We start from the raw sequence: 16,115 nt of genomic DNA, 5'->3' as shown, positions 1-16,115 counted from the left end.
TTCATGCCCAATTAGAAGACATATATCTTGAGCAATATTTTAGGATCCTTTGGATACGAAATAAAAAACCTTCAAAAATTAACTAAATTTACTAATTCTATGTTTTATGTTAAAGTTTAGAGTATTGCTTTAAAAGTTTTAAAACTTTACCTCTTTTAGTGGCGTTTAGATGTGAATCAAAAACCTTTTGTAGGAATACAGCATGTCGTGCCGGTACGACCATAGATCTACTTACCCCAACCTTGGACCGTAAAATATCAATTTAATTTCAAACAAATCATTCAGTCGATCAAAAGCGCTTTTTTATCGCATTAAGCCTATACCCCCTTTCATTTTTCGCGAATACTCCCTTTAAATAGAAAGCATTCTTCATTGTACCCTTATACACGACGACCGCTGTACAGTGTACAATAGACTATACAGAGACGACTATTCAGACTGTGATAAATAATTTGGTAATGTTTTCGTAAAGGAATTGAGTCTTTGCTGCAAACTCTTATCCCTATATATTAGTAACCCAATGTAGAAGACCTTAGATATTTTAAATTATGAATTCTATTAGATCAAATAATCAAAGTTTAAAACGTCATCACGTTGCAAAGAAATAGGGATTAGAAAATTTGAATTTGTGACAAAGACTCAATTCCTTTCAACTTAAAGAGATCATATGCAAAGCTTATTTTGCCGTGTCATTAAAGGTTCACCCTTTCTTGACAACCTATTATTCCGTATCGTATTCGTGGGTCGGAAAACATAATGTCAAACCTTGCAAGCGCCACATACTTGGATTTTGAAACTATTCTTATGGTTTTCATCTCCAAGGACCGTTTAAAGGATTGCACATTCTTTGCAAATTGTGCAATGCATGAATTCAAATAATTTTTCTTCCAGCTTATTTCCGCTTATTTTACTGCTTTAATGAATGCTAAAAAGCTGAGGACGCCATTATGTGTTTTTTTTAAAGAATAATTGTTTTCTCTTTCTGTTTATTTCAACATCGACCGTGATGAAAGATATCAAAGTATGGATTGTTACAGTCAAGGATGTAATGCAAGGAAAGTTATTTCAGAAGTGTACACATCTTTTGTACTGCAGTGTACTGTCTCTGGGCGGTACTGTAAACACAAGACGGATGTCGAAGCTGACATGGGATCCATCTTTCACATAAAAAATCAATGAAATATTCTGGTCATATAAAACTATTATGTGAATTATCAAAATTATCAAAATCTAATGCTTTTAACCTCCTCGAATACTAAACGAACACTGATGCATCTATTCTTGTTTACAAATTCCGCCCAAAGATAACTGGTTTCAATGTGTACGCAGAGTATACCCGACCACAATTAACTTTCCTTGCATTACACCCTTGGTTACAGTTTGCTGGACTAACGCTTTAATCAGTTCTATTGTTCATTTTTCTATATTTTGTTGGCTATTTTTCTTTTTAAATGTGCCGTTCTTTTAAAACGAAACAACATTCCATGGCTATCTTTCTATCTGCATCCTAATGGGGTAACCAGGATAAAAAATATAACTAATCTATATAGGAAGGAGAATCCGAGTCCGAGGCTGGATAGAAACGAACCTAAGAACAAAAACGTCCATGTATAGAGACAAATTGAGGGCATTAAAGAATAAAATTATTTATTAAAAAACGTCCCTACAATTCGAACGTTCAATTCATGTATATCCCGCATAGAAACCAGATCACTTATTGATCTGTGTATGCAAAGGGACTGTTTTGTATCCTCATTCTTAATTTTCGCTGATACATCGATCAAAATGGAAAAGCAATATTTTATTCTTTGGAAGTACCATGTATAAAGAAATGTCGGATTTTAATATGAGATATGTAAACGCTTTTAAACATCGACAAACACGGTAGTGCTATCGTGCATTTATTTATTTAAAAGTCTAAATTCCAGCAAAAATTATTTCATGTAAAAAATTGAAATTAAATCCGTAAATACAAATACAAACTAAGCTATGTAGTTTGTAAGCTAAAATCCTTAAAATAAAGTATGCATTTCATCAAAGTGTAGAGTGTAAAGTGCAATAAAGTACCTATCTTATTAGTTACTTACAGGGTGTCCCACAAACCATGACAGTTGGTGAATAGTTTTGAATGTCTTCTTCCACATACTGTATTAGATATTATTAAGACTTTTTGCAGTTTATTTCTTTTAAAAAAATGTTTAACTCATATATATTTTACTGTGAAATCAATTTTACTATAATATAACAGTTATATAAAAAATGTTATTAGTCTCTTTAGTATCAAACAACTTCTCAAATTATGGAAGAATCATGTTTCGTGGGACACCCTGTATCATCATACTAAATTTTGACACCAGCTCTACATCTTATGATCTTATGTACCATCCCTAAAACAAATCATAAGATGTTCTCTTGAATTATTCATGAACATGGTGTGGACACTGGACACAGTTTTTGCTTTATAATTTTTTTATCTGTTTCTTATTTCTACTTTTGAAGAATATTTTAAAAAGATTTTAATGGAAGATATTGATACCAATATGTAGACAGCTAACTATTATTTTGTGGTGTCGTAAATAAAATAGTGTGCAGGCTTCTTCATATGAAACCCTCTAAATAAACGAATTATTATCTTTAATAAATCACAATATGAGCGTTTTTGTTCCAAACATCTGGAGTTTGTAAGAAAACAATTTCTCAGCAAATCATATATATTTAGCATTGAAGAAGAAATCCATTAAACCACAATATTTGTTTCTTGGAAAAAGAAATTTAAACAACAGATTTGGCGATTCGTTTGTATTTGTACTTCAAAATTGTAATCTGATTTAAATGTATCTAAGGTTGTTTTTAGTTAAGGGCGCTAGGCACAAATACTAAGCAATTTAAAATATTAGGATACGAAAGTCACATTTTCGTAATAAATCTTGGCGTTTATTTAGATGTGGCAAGTTTTAACTTTCTTGGTGTAATTGCACTTTAAAGGTATGTAATAAGTTTGATTTTTGTGTTCTTTGTACAACACATAGGTCTGGACTACTATAAAGAGTAGAATTAATTTAGAAACTATATCGACTTTAAAAGTGTCCCAGCGCATTGTACTTTGATTTTATCTCACTATACTTTTCCTTTACTTTTTCTGTAGCTCTAGATATTTACATTTAAAACTCTTTTCTATCTTCTGTTTCATTGAAGTAATTGGCAATTTAAAAAAAAAGAATTATCGATATCTTGCAACTTTTGGATCACAGTGGAAGGGCAGTGATGGAAGAGGTGAGTTGAAAAAGTCAGGTTTCTTTTTCAAAAATAGTTGAAATTTTTACATTAACGATACATTACTAGGACCGAACTGTGTACCTGAAAAATAAATAAAATGGACGAAACTATTCATTAAATAAATTGAACATTAGGGAACTGTAAAAAATACCTCATTATCAATTCTGTTAAGAGCAATTAATTAGTTTAATCTAACAATAGTTTTTTCCAAGAAGTATGAGAATTGANATGGCCGTTTGTTTAAAGTGGAGGATTTTGATACGAATAACAAAGGTTTTAAGTGATCTTTAAATAATGTTTTTCCATCATTGAAAAAATAAAACCATAATTTGTTCAGTTTATCAACAACTAAACGAAAATAAATCCAAATGTGTTCCTTACATGTTTCCTCCATGCTTCCTCTGTGTTTCCTTCACGTTTCCTCCATGATTCCTCCATGCTTCCTCCATGCTTCCTTCTGGTTTCCTCCATGTTTCCTCCATGCTTCCTCTGTGTTTCCTTCATGTTTCCTCCGTGGTTCTTCTGTGTTTCCTTTATGTTTCCTCCATGCTTCCTCTGTGTTTCCTCCATGTTTCCTCCATGCTACCTCTGTGTTTCCTTCATGTGGCCTACATGTGTCCTCCGTGTCTCCTCCGTGTTTCCTCCATGTTTCCTCCATGTTTACCTCCATGTTTCCTTAATGTTTCCTCCATGCCTCCATGTTTCCTCCACCTTTTCTCCATTTTGCTCAGATCAACTGCTGTTATCTCTATAAAGATTTGTAAGATTTTTATCTTTGTTTGTTAAACTGTCTTACACTCTGTCACCCTTCATGAACCCTTTAGAAACAAAAACAATACACACAAAGACTAAAAGAAAATATATGAAGAAAATAGAAATAATCTTCCAGAGCTCTGAATTGAGAAAGGAATTAACATAACGTTTTTTACATCAAATAGGTGTTGGTACAAAGTACATGTCTACATATACTTAACTTTTATTAATTGTTGAAACTGGAAACCTGCATTGTCGAAAATTCAATACTTTATCGTTGAAAGAAACAGAAATAAGTTTATAAAAAAGAAAACTTAAAGGGAATGTAGAAATAATTTCCACTGACCTTTCTGTATATATAGAGGTATGTACAATTTACAAAAGTACCTTAAAAACTTTGTTCGATTAGGAATACATGAACTTCCATAATATTCTCTTTAAAAATGAAATCTTTAACCGTGGTTTCTCTGAAAACTGACTTGCAGATTTTATGCTTTTGAAACAAATGGGAAACGATCAGAACCAAATATCTTTAAAGCTATACACATACTAATATAATATTGATCAGATACATGCAGGTTATTTGGTCCTGCCCTTTTTTAATAGCGGGTAAGTTAAAAAGAGAGTGCGTTTAAAAGGTTTCAAAATAATTTGGAATCATTGATCTTTAAAGCATTAAAAATTTTGTTGTTTGAGACCTTCATTTTCTGTTATTTATTTCGACAGCATGTTGTATTTCTCAAAGAAAGAACGAAAACTTCTTAGTAAATGGAAAATTTATTCAAACGCCAAAAAAAATCCCCAACTCATCGAGAGAAAAAAATTTCAAGACATATCATTTGTATAATCAGTTTTATTACCTTACGTAGCCGGTCTTTCCCTTAAAATACATTCTTAATGCTTGACATAATTGAATTATTAAAAAACGCATTTTAAACATAAATATTTGAAAAAAAGACTTGGCTCGTATAGCAGCCGGAACTGAGAACTGTTTACTTGAGACACGGAATGAAGTTGTTGTGGCTCAGAGTGGTTTTGCCTCTCCCACTCCTCCTGTAATGGAATTAGAATAATGTTAAGGATTACCTTGCATTGTTTCTGGAATAGCTTAAATTTCGAAGGAAGACCAAACAATCAAATGTATGTGAATGCCTTCTTGTTGCAGAGCACAAACAAAAATTCAACTTATTAAACCAGAAATTATTTATACTAAAATCAATGTTAAAAACTTCAAACTTTTTAAAAATTGCATTGCAAAAAATCAAAATGTTTTTATTTTATGATATGATAGTGCACTAAAAACCAACGGTTATTCAAAAAAGTACTAAATTTTCCAACATTCTTAATGATTGCACTGCCCAAATTATAATCTTAAAGATATTTCTTGAACTTTCAAGATAATATCTAAGACAGTTTTTAAGCTGATTTATCCATTGTCTGATGTATGCATGTATTGTGGGACATCAATCTGAATTGTGAATATCTAGAAGAATGGGTTTTCTTGTTCTGTCAAGCTCTCACTAAACAACTTTCCAATATACAGAAGATAAACAATTCTTAATCATAGGATTAAGATACAATGTTGGTTTTTATATCAATGCATACATTATATTTATATATATTATATCTACGATTGACAAAAAGCCAAATAATTCTATACATTTCAGCAATTTCAATTGCTTTCTGAATTCTGATATTCTCCATAGTTTTTTTTTTCGTTACAACTTGTGTTCAGTGTAACTTAATTTAATCTGTTTGATAATTTTCTATTAAATTTGAAATTTTTTATTTAATTAAAAAAAGAATTAAACCTGCTGAATGATAATGAAAATAAATCAAAACAATAGTTTAAACAAAAACAAAAGTTTTTTTTTATTTTCAATGAAGATTCGAAATAAACTATTATTGATAAATATTTCGTTTAGAAAACTTTAATTGAAAAAGTTAACAAAACTTAAAGTTAATTAATTTGAAAAGTTTAAAGTTTTAAATTTCCATTTCTAAAATAAAGTGAATGTTCAGAAAAGATGGCTGGGTCATTAAAATGCCCTTATAGTTTATTGCGTTATACTAGCTGAAGGGCCCTGCGTTGCCCGTGGAAAAAAATTTGAAAAAAACCTTAAGTGTTCACAAAAAATGTCAGCCCAATCGGTCCGGCTAAACGCAACAAATATACGAGTGTCTTGTTTTATTATATAGATTGTCGAAAAATTTCAATATTTTTAGATTAACTCATGTAATGGCGTTTTTTTAAATATAATTTGGCAAAAAATCTTTTTATTTCTCCAATTTAGGCATACTTTTACTAAATTCATCAAATTTAAGGCAGAAATTTGGGACATGTATGAGAGGAATCCTTTTTCAAGAATTATTTATCTGAGAAAACAAATCTGAAATATTAATTTGATTTTTTTATCATGGGTAAATATTTTTAGAAAATTTTTTGTAAAAGTTTTTTTTTTATATTTTTAGATCTGAAGTCGACATATCCTTAATCATTTAGTGTAAAATCTTCCTTTAAATATTTGAAACAAATTAGTTGTTTTAAGGTATTATAACAAACCTCACCCCCACTCAAATCTGAGGCAGTTTAATATACGGGATTCTTTTTGTACATGCAATTAATGGTGTCACATTAAACACATAGAATTGGTTTAATTTGCATACAAGCTGGTGGGCATTAGTACACACAATGTATTCTATAAAACAGGAGAATAGAACAGATTATTCTACAGGGTGTCCCCATAAACATGGGAATTGAGTAAAAACTTCAAGAATCTTTGTAAATGATTTTTGATTTAGTATTGTATGGCAAGTTGAAATCCGTTAAATGCCTTGACTGGTATATTTAGGAATTTTAATGTTTGATTTAATTACTAGTGTTGTACGTGTAAAATTCAAATATAATCAATATACACACACATTAATGTCCCGTTTTACCGTATATAGTTACCGGGTGTCCCACGAAACATGACAGTTGGTATAAATAGTTTAGAATGTCTTCTTCCATTATCTGATAAGTTTTTTAATACGAAAGACAATAATAAAAATATTATTTAGGAGTCATATTATAGAAAAATTAATTTCAAAGTAAAATATACTAGTGCAAAAGATTTTTTAAACGAAATAAACTGCAAAAAGCCTTTAATATCTAATACAGTGTATGGAAGACGACATTCAAAACTATTTATCAACTGTCATGTTTCGTGGGACACCCTGTAACTGTTTTAGGTCAAATTTAAGTGCTTATTTACATGTCCAAAATGTCGGTTAATAAAACATTTTGATGTAATTGAATGAAATATTCAAGGGAAAATTATATACTTAAAGTTGACCAAACTCAAAGTTATTGTCTTAGTTAATGAAGTGTATAAATTGGCTCAATGCATGGATTGACAAAATGTTAGGTTGACAAAATGTAAGTTAACCAAATCAATTCTCTCCCACACGTTGAAAATCTTGATTTCAAAGTATCATAATGTAAAAAATGCACTATTTGATGAAAATGGTGTAGATATGTCATGGTCGGTTTTGTATGATATGTATAGAGCTGGGCAAAGAAACGAAAATTAACGGAAGATTCTGTTAACAAACGGCTAAAACTGTTAATTTTGAAATAGTGCACGAACGGAAATAACAGTCCACGAAGAAGATAAACGGAAAATAAGAAAAGAACGAACAGATGTGTTTTTAAAATTTAACTTAATATTAATGCTTAAGTTCTTAGCTAAAAAAATAACGACTGCTGGGAAAGGTTGTAACGGTTGGCTTTGTTTGTTTACCGGTATTCACTAACCGTTAACGAGGCTTGAAAAAGGTCTGATCGTGCCCAGCCCTATATGCACATATAATCCAACAATTTTTGTCACTCTGAAGATTGTCTTCTACTCTATCTAGAGAATAAACATAAACAAATATAATCTTAAACATTATACTGCACTGTTATCCTGAATTCTAACGTTATTTTTGACCTATCGAATACTCTGTGAGAATTGGCTAGCACAGATTTCTCATCGCATTTGCTGTATATATTGCTGTTCGCTTTTTATAAATTTATACATTCTGAACGTATGTTATACTACAGGGACAAAAATACTCCCTTTGCAGCGGGGGAAGGCAGGCGTCCATTAGCCACAACCTCTTTTTCCTTCCATGCCACATATTAGCTTTTTTGTCTTCCGCAGCCATAAGCCACAACCGTAGGGTCTTCCATGCCACAACATTTGACCCTTCTGGCAATTATTAGTTTTTAAATGGTAAATTTAGTGCATTAAAATTGCGATGTTCAAAAAGCCAGCGACGTCATGCAAAAGATATATAAAGATCTTTATATTTCAGTTTTATATTGAAATAATAATGATTCATTTTAATGTAAATTGCTGAACCATTTTTTCAAAAAAATAAATTCAATCTTTCCTATAAAATGGCTTATCTTTGAAAACATTAGAAACTAAAATGATGACCAATAACATGCTCTTTAAGTTCAACCCGAATTTTGTTTGTAGGAAAATGTTTGACGCTCAAGTAATGCCAGTTAATACTGTGATTTTCTCATCTTTTCTTATTATTTAGACTCCCCTAAACATTTGCCTCGGTGCACCCACAATAATGAAGCATGTAAAATCTTCTTTGTAAAGTGTATAGCAGTTTAATAACTCGACGCACAATTTATAGATCTTTAATTTATTATTTAAAAACGTAATAAATGCCGAAAGGGTCAAATGTTGTGACAAAGAAGACGGTACGGTTGTGGCTTATGGCTGCCGGAAGGCAAAAAGCTAATATGTGGCATAGAAAAGAAAAGTTGTGGCTTATGTTCGCCTGCCTTCCCCCGCTCCTCAGAATACATATACTATAAAACAGCAGAGCCCAAAACTTAAGACATAGTATCGCTATGAAACCAGTTTTGAAACCTGGGTTTTGCGAATGGGCTTTGGCAGTTTTGTGGATATCAATATATATGTGATGAAATACTATTTTATTTAGTTTCTTCATATAGTCCGTTTTTTAATCTCTTTAATCTAAATATACACAAACGTTAAGACCCCAAAAGGAAACTCGGGAGTTATGCAGTACAATACATAAATGTCCAGAGCCCGAGTCGTCCCATCCATACTTTTTGCAAACATATGACGTCCTCGACTGTGGCCGTCATAAATACGGAGGCATCGGATCTAAACGCGATCTTCCATGACATTTGGTGTCTGACCATACTGCTACATGGCGTGACCCCTGTAAGCTGATGTGGGGAGGATGGAAACTTGGAACAGTCTTATACTTAAAATTTCATCCGGAAAAGTATTTTGTTTTCAAAAGTTTTTTTTCACGAATAACACTTCATGTTCCCGGAGTCCAGAAACTGTAGTCTTTCCCGTAAAATCAGTCCACTTTTTTCCCTCAGAATTTCATTTATGAATAAAATCTTTATCTACTGAACACTGAACACTGAACACTACATACACACTGGATCATGATTTATGTTATACTGTGTAATCAAATCATAACAAATTCCCCCAAACCACAGTGCACTACATGTACACAATAGAATACAATACAGAGTATTTCGCGAAACTTACCAAGCCCAATGCTGTCTCCTGTTTTTCTATAGTATAAATCTATTCTGGGGTATTGTGTTATTATTCCCGTTGCTTCTCGGTTAAGAGCTGGCCAAAACCGTAATCTTTATAATAACAACTGTAGTTAATAAGAAATAATTAATAAACAATAAATTAAACTCAGCTCTCCCTATTTTTAAAAGCTTTCTGTGCTTACCGTGATCAACTTTAGCCAGTGCAGTATATTAGAGAAGGTTTAATTTATTTGAACTATTTCTTGCTATTCCTTAATTTCAATCTGTAGTTCCCATTTACTCAAGCTAACATAAGATAAAATTTTTTTAAATTCTTTAAATAGTATCCTTTTTGGAATGCATTTTACCATTTCCGATAGAAATGGAGATGGTAGATTACAGGATGAAATAAAACACTTATATATTTTGATAATTAGGTGGGGGCAGGGTGAAACAGGCTTGGAATGAGAACTGCTAGACAACATTCATTTCATAAACCAAGTTTTACCTTAAAATTATTCCATAGTTATAAATTTATTCAAGGAACAGTTGAAACCACTATTAACAAAAATCTAATGCTAAGTTTTTCAAAATATACAATCTGCCATCTGCATATTTTAGAAATTGTATGGCCAACTCTTAAGGTTTTTGAACTTCTTTAAACTATTATTCGCATATAATTAAGAAAGAAACTCATAAACTTATATTTTTTTCCTGATATTTTTTTCAATATATTTGCTTGCCTAAAAGACTAAACTGCAGGCCGGGAATCCCTGCAATTATATGACCGTTTCTTGCAAAAACAAACCATGTAGAAAAAATTGAATTGGATAACTTTCTGCTAATTACAGAGAAGAAAAATAAATATTCATTCAAACTATTCATCAAACCAGAGTGCTTTATAAGATTCCATTTTATTCATCAGACTTTCACGAAATTATCCTTTGAAAGGATTTTAAAGGTTTAATTTTTTAATACAACATAGCGTTTAGAATTTGATGAAGAAAAGATGAAGAAAACTTATTTTACCATACTTGCGAGCATGAAATGAATTTTCATAAATGATATTCTGGCTCCTAATTAAAGGAAAGAAAAATGTTCTAAAAAAAAAGAAAAAAAAACAGTTTGACAAACGATTAAGATATTTTCACGAATCTGAACCCATTTTTCTTCTAAAGAGAGAATTACGGCAGATTTATCAATATCTAAAGATTACAATAATATCATAAAAGTCATATTTCAGATTAAAACCGTAAATAAGTGAAAGGGATATTAAAAATATAAATATATATATATAATTTTACGCTGTACAAATACAACTAATATTCTGCCCCCTGGCAGGGTGCAGTAGTTGTGTGTCCAATATAACTAATTATTCATCATTGGTGTAAGAAGTACAAATGTGATTAAACAAATATATTAAGTAAACATTATTCAATGTACTTGGGGGCCTGAAAAGAAAAAATTAATTCACAGCTTAGGATCAACAAACAAGAAACAGTCATTCTTGAATTTTATTTTGTTAAAAGTTCAACCATTCGTGGATATAGATGGGTAAAAATTAGATGACAATTTTACAAAATATTTTTTGAACAACTGTTATTATGAGCACAAAGATTTACATTTTTTCTATATTAGAATAGTTTTTATTGTTTCAGATGTTCTCAATTTTTTAATGAGAATGTGGTATTTATTGATTTTGACAACCCTGAAGAAGAAAAACTGCTCTATAAGCATTTTTTCTGACTATTTGCTCTTTTTGCATATGCTCTATCACGTCATTTGGTCTAGGGACCTTTTGTTCTATATAACATTTGCTCTTGAAGGCTATCTTTTAGCTTTTGAATGTTTCTTTGTAAAGCTCAATATTTCACGGAATTTCCTGCAGTTATTTTTTTTCTAAAGACAATTTATAGATTTCAGTTTCATACTTTCCCTGGGGTCATGTGAGTTGCCACACAAAAATTTGGCCAGATCATTTGACTCTAACAGATGGGCATAAAAAATAAATAGAGTGCGTCATATTTGCTCCTTCCATTAGACGGGACATGGTAATTAGTCTATAAAAGCATTGAATTGCGAATTTTTTTTTTTAAATTTGACAAAGTAAAGGAAAGTGGGTTAAAGCATATCATTATATAATTATTTTTAAAGACCATATATTGGGTTGAAATAAAAAATCTAAATTTTTGTATGGATGATTTTTATAAATGATGTATTTTATTTAAACAATATTCACATACATCACATTCACAATAAACACTACACAATGATACCACAGTTTACAGCTATTTTGGAAAAGTATCACAACACCACCATAATCGATTTATTTACTTATTTTATTTATTCTCGGACTTCTTAAATGAATAAACAATCTATCCAAAAGTCAAATCTGACAAATTGCAATAAGAAGGAAAAGTAAAAAGTAAAAATGATAAAAAGAAACATTAACAAAAAATTAGAAAGGGGTAGAGTATGAACCAAAGTACCATAGAACCATAGAAACCTAGAACCATAGAACCATAGAACCATAGAACCATAGAACCATAGAAACCTAAGTAGGATTTAATTGGTAAAACCTTTTTTTCTTAATGCTTTACTGTGGTTGACATCGTGCTTTCTTGCAGGATGATAGCCCATTAAAGATGCCGATTAATTAATGACTCAAAGATAACTCAATACCCCTTTCATTTTTGCCATCAGTCCCTTTATGCTAGTTCTAAAACTCCCACTTTGCGTCTGGTGATTTTCAGGAAAGAAGATTTAGTAAAAAGGAAAAACTCTGAAAGGTTTAATTTTTCTGTGACATTTTCCTGAAGAAAAACTCTTTGTTTTTTGGAGGGTTCACAAATTTGACATAAGACACGGATCGTAATTTCTTTTTTCGATCCCAAAAAATGTATCTAATATTTATTATTTTTGAAAGTATTATTGACCATCTGAGTCCGAATTTAATGAATTAGAGCCGCGCCTCAAATCCGCCAAAAACTGGTTTCAATTGACCGCCGACCTAAATCTTGAGACATTGGATACAATTTTAAGAGGAACCAGTCATTTTTGAGCCGCGGCTTTCTAGTTTTTAAACCTTTCAGAGACTTCAGAAGAATCAGAGATCTAAAATTTTAAAATGATATTCTCTTAAAGTTTGCTCTAACTAACAACATTGTGGAAACTTGTTGCTCTGACAAAAGATCTATTACAACGATTCAATTAGTCGCATCCATTTTATTCTGACGTCATATCTTTTAAAAATGAAAAGTAACCTAGATTGTTTGAAAACAAAATAAAACGATGCTCATCTCTATTTATAAATATTACCATGAATGAGAACAAAGTACGATGGATATCCAGTGATGAGAATGTCGATGAGGAGGAGTAGGGGAATTATCCTCTGTGCTAAATGTTCCGGCTCCAGAGCAATCATCTCGTCAAACTTAACAAGACAAGGGGTTTCTTTTTTGTTTCTTTTTTTTTGTTTCTTACAAAGTGAGTAAAAAATTGGCATTAGATTTAGTTTACAAACCACAGTAAAAATGTTTTCAGGGTTAATGTTTGGGGTTAAAAACATCAAAATAAAGTAAGAAATGCTAAATTTTATTAACACACACAACGCAAAATAAAATTGTGTAACATTTTTTTATTTTTTTTTTCTATTCTATTCTAAAGTTTTATAAAAATTGATGAACAAGACATAACACGCATTTTCCAATTGATAAAATACTTTAGCATTTCTAAATTTCTCAACCTAAAACATGAACCTTGCCAACTGAAGTTATGATTTCAAATAGTCAAATAAACATGAACTGTGTTGTGTACAGTGTACATTGTACACAGACCCGTTCCACTTAATAAGTTGATTTTTTGCTATTAGTAATTCATTTGCTTTATATCAGAAAATGCATATGTAAAATTTATTGAATGTCGTCTTCCTTTTCCAGAGTTTTAGTGGGTTTTATTAAACAATGGTAAATCAAAAAGCTTTAAGGTCCAAGAAACTTGTATGATTTGATTTCTCACTTAAAGCATGTTACAAAAAAACTCGTTTACACTTTAGAAAGGAACTAAGTTTTTGTCAAATATACTAATCCCTATATCTTTCGAACCTGATGGTTTAAACCTTTGATATTTCAGGTCTATGACATCGGGTTGCAAAGATATAATAAACGAAAATTAGAATTTGTGGCATAAACACGTTTCCTTTAAACTTGAAATAAAAACATTTAGTCTTTGCTGTCATATTCATCAGTCATCTCCTAGGTTTTATGAACAATATTTTCAAAAAACATATATCTAACGTTAATGTTAGTATTCAGAGAAAAGTTATTTTTTTTTAAATGTTATACATTACATTATTGAAATTTATACTCTGTTTAAAAAACTTTGGTTTTCTGATTATTAAAAAAATAACCCATTTCTGTAACGTTGAACTTTCGTTCGTTTTAAAACGTTTTCATAAACAAAAATGCATTTTTCAGCTATACAACGTTACACTCTTTTTAAGTTGAACTTTGAAATAGAAATCCTTTCGTTACGATATCCAATCAACTCACAATAACTTTTTCAAACGTTAGACTTTCAAGTTCCCCATGGTAAAAAAACGTTTCGTCACGTAATGGTCAAACATTTTGTAGATATTAGCAAAATAACGTTACGTTACCACAAAATGTTGGTGGTGTGTCTAGGTAAAAGCTTTTATAACGTTAACGTTCAACGTTTACGTTATGTAGAATATATCCAAACGTTTCATATCATTGCAACCCAAAGTATTACCCTTAGATATTTCAAAGTATGGATTCTGTAAAGTCGAATAATCTTAGTTTGAAATTTCAAAGATTTACACCATCAGGTTGCAAAGAAAAAGGAATAAGAAAATTTGAGCTTTTGAAAAAAAAACTCCATTCTTTTTGTATGAAACCTTTTCAGATTAAAATTCTAAACCATGTAATCTAATACAAAAATGTTTTGCAATTCATACCGTAATTGAAACGACAGCGTTGTAAACTTCCACAAGACTGCAGTTTAGAATCAAAATTATGTTGATTCTAAGGTAAGGAAGAGATCTTCGGTACCCCCTGACTGTATCGGTGATCAAGTTGGAAGTAAAAAATATTGTTATCATGTAGAAGAACACTAGAAAGTTAAAATTTTGAAAAAATACGCGTTCAGGATTTAAAAGATTTATAGAAACATTCCTGGTTAAGGTTTCATTGCTAGCCAACGCCATAATTGTCGTAAAAGGATTATTAAAAACTTCGAACCAGGTATGTAAATTGTAAAACAAATTTTCTTTTTTTCTTTTTACGTGTTTCGTTGAACTTAGTCAGCCTCAAAGTGGCCTCTTCTCTGCCAAACATTCATTACTCTTAAAGAGAGTTTTACTCTTGTTTCTATCACCATGGTTTAGTCCCACTACTGGTATGTAAACAGAATATTTATGGTGTCACCATGGTTTAGTCCCACTACTGGTATGTAAACAGAATATTTATGGTGTCACCATGGTTTAGTCCCACTACTGGTATGTAAACAGAATATTTATGGTGTCACCATGGTGTAGTCCCACTACAGGTATATAAACAGAATATTTATGGTGTCACCATGGTTTAGTCCCACTACTGGTATGTAAACAGAATATTTATGGTGTCACCATGGTTTAGTTCCACTACTGGTATATAAATAGAATATTTATGGTGTCACCATGGTTTAGTCCTACTACTGGTATGTAAACAGAATATTTATGGTGTCACCATGGTTTAGTTCCACTACTGGTATATAAACAGAATATTTATGGTGTCACCATGGTTTAGTCCCACTACTGGTATGTAAACAGAATATTTATGTTGTCACAAAGGTTTAGTCCCACTACTGGTATATAAACAGAATATTTATGGTGTCACAATGGTTTAGTCCCACTACTGGTATGTAAACAGAATATTTATGGTGTCACAATGGTTTAGTCCCACTACTGGTATGTAAACAGAATATTTATGATGTCACCATGGTTTAGTCCCAACTCCCACTACTGGTATGTAAACAGAATATTTATGGTGTCACCATGGTTTAGTTCCACTACCGGTATATAAACAGAATATTTATGGTGTCACCATGGTTTAGACAGAATTACGTCTGTCCGAAGGTATACATTTGCCCGATTTTTAGATTTCCCCAAAGAAACAAAATCCCAAAGCTAAAAACGTTGGGATCTTGTGGCCGCAGTGATCAGTCCGTTAAATCCACGTTTTTTTCTAAAAAAAATTTGAGACTTTAAAATGTTTTATTTGATGAGATTGATGATGGAGCTGAAAAAAAATATTACATCAATTGCTCCAGCTCATTAAAAAGGATACATAACTTATCCATACCCTTAACTGGTTGGACTCAGATTGTTTCCCCAAGACGATGACAATTTTTAAGGATTAGACAAATCTTTTAAAATGTACGATCCTGGGCAACAATGGGGTTTTAATTTGTTTTAGGAATTTCCTTTGCTTTAAACTACAAAAAAATAACTTTCGGATAC

This window comes from Eurytemora carolleeae, unplaced genomic scaffold (genome assembly GCF_000591075.1).
Source record: "Eurytemora carolleeae unplaced genomic scaffold, Eaff_2.0 scaffold88, whole genome shotgun sequence".
NCBI lineage: Eukaryota > Metazoa > Arthropoda > Copepoda > Calanoida > Temoridae > Eurytemora > Eurytemora carolleeae.
Note: the sequence above shows the minus strand (reverse complement) of the source record.